The 4,109-nt window shown below is 50.4% G+C and overlaps 1 protein-coding gene and 1 long non-coding RNA gene across 3 annotated transcripts in view; one reads left to right on the top strand and one right to left on the bottom strand.

Annotated features, from left to right (window-relative positions):
- LOC113216447 (gastrula zinc finger protein XlCGF57.1-like) overlaps positions 1–807 on the bottom strand; it is a 185,033-nt gene extending 184,226 nt beyond the window's left edge. Inside the window, exon 1 of one of the 2 annotated variants that reach the window (XM_052267559.1) lies at positions 486–671. The gene's annotated coding sequence lies outside the window, so the exon portion shown is untranslated. Of the gene's footprint in view, positions 1–485 lie in introns of both variants that reach the window. The other variant, XM_052267558.1, reaches the window with a different exon arrangement.
- Positions 808–1,017: 210 nt separating this feature from the next.
- Positions 1,018–2,483, top strand: LOC113205800 (uncharacterized). Its single transcript, XR_003303385.2, has 4 exons — positions 1,018–1,180; positions 1,293–1,354; positions 1,767–2,020; positions 2,122–2,483. It is a non-coding gene; the product is annotated as an uncharacterized LOC113205800 (long non-coding RNA).
- Positions 2,484–4,109: the final 1,626 nt, after the last annotated feature.

Below are 4,109 nucleotides of genomic sequence, written 5' to 3' on the forward strand. Positions count from 1 at the left end.
CACTGACTCGACGACACAGCAGCGCCATCATAATCATTTTTTCGACGGGAGCCGGGCAGCCGGCCGGGATTAGAAAACTTGGGTAGCGGCTTTACAACAAAACAGGTCCCCCGCTCCCACCCCACCCACACCACAAACAACATACGATGTATACCGATGAAAACGAGTACGTCGTCGCGCCGCTGTCGTGAGTTCTATAGAAATCAGCGACAAGAACAGAAGCCGTCGGTCGGGACACCCGTTGATCGTCGATCCCTCCCCTCCCCCTCCTGAAAAATACACCGTTTTCACTTGACGGAGTACAAGACGATATAATTCGATGTTAAATGAAATGAGAGTTATTGTCAGGCCGAACGACAGGACAGGGCCAGTTTCCTGTTTTGCGTCGGCAACAAAGGGAGACGACAACACCAGAGTCAACCGCGGCACATCACATCGACCATCTAACCAATAACACCATAATCTGGGCAGTGAACACAGCTCACCTCTAACAAGACGACACGCACGCAGAGACGGACTTCAGAGAAACTCGGACACTTCTGAGAAACTCGAAATCGCGAAGAAAACGGCACACAATCAGCACAACAACAGGTTAGACGCTCTGGACAACGCTACACCACTCAACTTGCAACGCGACGCGACGCGACCGGCTGGCGAGCGGCGACTGAGGAGCGAGCGACGACCGTGCTGCGCCCTGGCGGCAGAGTGCGGAAGCAGCGGCAACTTGAGCAAGGTTTCCTACGAGATTGCGGGCGGGTCCATTGTACATCTCGTTAATGTGAGCATCATCGGTGAAACTCAAATCTCTGTAATCTCAGGATAGCTTCGAGACAAAGAGTGACGCCAGCCCATGGAATATGAGCTCATAGAAGAGACACGAAAAGATACACGGATAGATGAAAGGGAATGCCCACGCACTCTCCGAGATACCAACTTTCCCATACCACTTACGGGGGAGATTGGGAGGGTCATGACGTCATAGATTTACGCGCTCGCCGCTCACGAAGATCGCCCTGAGATCGCCCAACCACCCAACCGCAACCGCCGAAGCTGAAGCCCAAGCACTTAGGTGACGCACATTTTGTTATTTAAAAACATTTTCTTCGACTTTGTCATCTTGATTTGCAAACGAATTTTGAATTATTTGTCATTGAAAGAAAGTCCGTTAGTGCAGTGACAGGTTAGATTGAGTGAAAAATATGACAGCAAACCAACAAAATTGTTTTGAGTAATTTTTCTAATATGTTTAAAGAGCTTGTCCCTACTTCTGTTTTGTCTGTCCTCTTTTTCAGGTGTCCTTTGTTCCATAATGCCTGTGCGCTATTGCTTGTGTCGAAAGGCCAGAGTCCTTTGGGTAAGTGACTATAAATATTTAATTCACGTTAAAACTTGTTATGTATGTGTGCTACCGTAAAGGTTATACCACAGCCATTGCATGATCCAAAGTGTTGAAGGATAGGCGCTGTGCATGTTTGTACAGACCGGTTTTGGGCATTTACATTAAGAAACTGTTGCCTTTGAATATTAATGTTCAAAACTATCAAAATTTGTTCTCATATCCTCTTGCCTCATGTCGACAAATATATTTACTGCCAGCCAATATCGTAGTAAGGAGTAGGTATTGGGTTTGGTTCAATAATAAGGCCGTAGTCCCTTACTCCACCCTTTCTTCAGTCCTTCAGTAGTGCTCTGCTTACAATTATTTCATTAAAAACATTGCACAGAATCGTTTCGTACATGTAATTAACATATGTTTCTTTTGACAGAGTAACAGCCATAGACTTCCTCATGGCATGGTGGAGGCTCATGCAGAGCATTGCCGCTCTAGTAGTTGACGTTAAGTACACATCTATTTCCTGAAGTCTCACATTAGTGCCACATTTACTGATGCTTTAAGTTTGCTCTGGCATAGTCATCATGCTCATTGGGTTTTTAATCCTAATGCTAGCAATATTTGACATAGACTTCCTCATGGCATGGTGGAGGCTCATGCAGAGCATTGCTGCTCTAGTAGTTGACGGTAAGCACACATCTATTTCCTGAAGTCTTACATTAGTTCCACAGTTACTGATGCTCTAAGTTACCTTTGTCATTAAAATGAGCTCTTTCTTTTTGTTACAGTGATTCAAATTTGGGAATAGCTGTGACCAGAATGTAGTTTAGTACAAGAAAGAATGGGAACTGCTTCTCCTTATTGCCATTGCAAATATGCCTCAACATAATCACCACTGCCGTTATTGTATCCATTGAATTAATTGAGTCCATAGGGTAAGGACGCGGGGAAAAAAGAGACAGCACTTTTCTCGTAATCGACAAACGTAATGAAAATGTTCTTGGTCAAAATATGTGCTTAAATTTGAGTCAAACGCAGGCGTCGACATGAAATTTTCGAATTGTTGCAGCTTCTACTTAATATTTTTGCGAACTTGATATCCCCTTTTTACACAATAAAGCAATGTAACCATTCAGTGATTTCACTTAAATTGAGTGACAGTTGTTATTTTTCTTTCCTTTTCCAGTTAAATGCAATGAGCTGTAATAAAATGTAACAAAATTACTAAAAGCAGAGAAGCAGAGCTGATAATTAAGAAATATAAAAGAACTTATTGCAGTATACTTACACACATTAAAATTCTGGAATATTGGATATTATGAAAACCAGAGATGATCAAAAGGGAGGTGGACACAGCCGAAGAGGCGAGGACGATGGGAGGTGAGGAGCGGGTAGTAGTGTCACCAAGCACCTGTCATTCGGAAAAATAGCAACATCGATAGTTTCGGAAAATTGGAACCGTAACGCGAGACCAGGCGACCAGGCTTGGGGGCGGAATCTGTTTAGCTCGGGCTCGGCCTCGGCCATCATGGAACTTCTCGGGACACGCCCCGTCGCCCAAGTGTGTACGGATAGCGAGAGGAAACCCTTTCCTCCCCAGCAGGCGCCTCGGGGAGAGGGCGCGGAAAAGGGGGGGGGGGCTCAATTCCTCTATTTTATTTGCAAAGCGGTGAATCGGCGAATCCAATAAGGGACTTTGGACTCAGTGGGACGAGTGTGTAAATGCATTCCCCCCGCCCTCCCCCCTCCGCTGAGGGTGCTACACACCTAGACCGCGGGGCCGCCGCTGCTGCTGCTACTTCTGCTGATGTTGCTGCTGCTGGTGGTGGCGGCGAGGACACGGTGGAGACTCCCCCCCGCAGCCTGGTGAAGCCGTTGTACCTGAACAACCAAATCCTCTCACGCTAACAAGTCAGCCCCTCCACCGCCACTGACGACGCTGCCCCTGTGTTGAAGGGCGCCCCAGCCCCAGCCGGCTCCCGGTGGCGTCGAGCACAGACCCGCCCCTCCTAGCCTAGGCCCCCGCGTTACTATACGGCCCAGGAATACGCTTTCGGACCGTGTCCTATAACACCTCCCCTCCCCTCCCCCGCCAACGCCCTCCGCCCCAGCCGCGCCTGGCTCAGCACAAAGGAACCTTGTAAAAGCATTCTGAAGGCTATCTGAATAATAGAGAATAAGGCCCTTACGTTCCAGAACGCTGGGGCTCGCTGCAGCCCCCCGGCCTCCGCGTCCGCGTCCCCTGGCCAAGGGGGGGGGGGGGCACCAGCTTCTTAACGCTCCACGATTGTCGCATGAATGAACCGAGATCGCGGGCTGAGTTCGTCACGTGGCGGGGCGGGGCGGTGCGACGAACAAGTCGCTGGAACACCGTGCTCGACCTCCACCCGCCCCAATCACACTTCCGGCGCGCCGGAGTAGCGAAACAACCCCTCCGCCGTATGAGGTGCGGGAGGGGAGGCGGGGGTGGTGGAGAGGGGGCTGATCGAACGCCACCATTAGCACTATTTATCGGCACTTTGGTTGTTTGTGGCCGCGGAGTTTTGTTCCACGCCGACCGACGGTTTGGGGGAGACCCCCCGCGCACCAATTCAGCGCCGGGCGCCCGGCAGGGAGCAGACCTGCGGAGCTCCGCCCCTCTCTCCCTCAACCCCACTCCGTAGCCGTAGTAGTGGAGGGCATGGCGCCCGGCGCCCTCCAGGCATCCTCTGCTTCCATCCCCCGGGCGACTGGCGGGTGGCGGGTCGGGGGGGCGGGACGGAGCAGGAGAGGGGAA

This window comes from Frankliniella occidentalis, unplaced genomic scaffold (assembly GCF_000697945.3).
Source record: "Frankliniella occidentalis isolate FOCC.00 unplaced genomic scaffold, Focc_3.1 Scaffold54, whole genome shotgun sequence".
Lineage (NCBI taxonomy): Eukaryota > Metazoa > Arthropoda > Insecta > Thysanoptera > Thripidae > Frankliniella > Frankliniella occidentalis.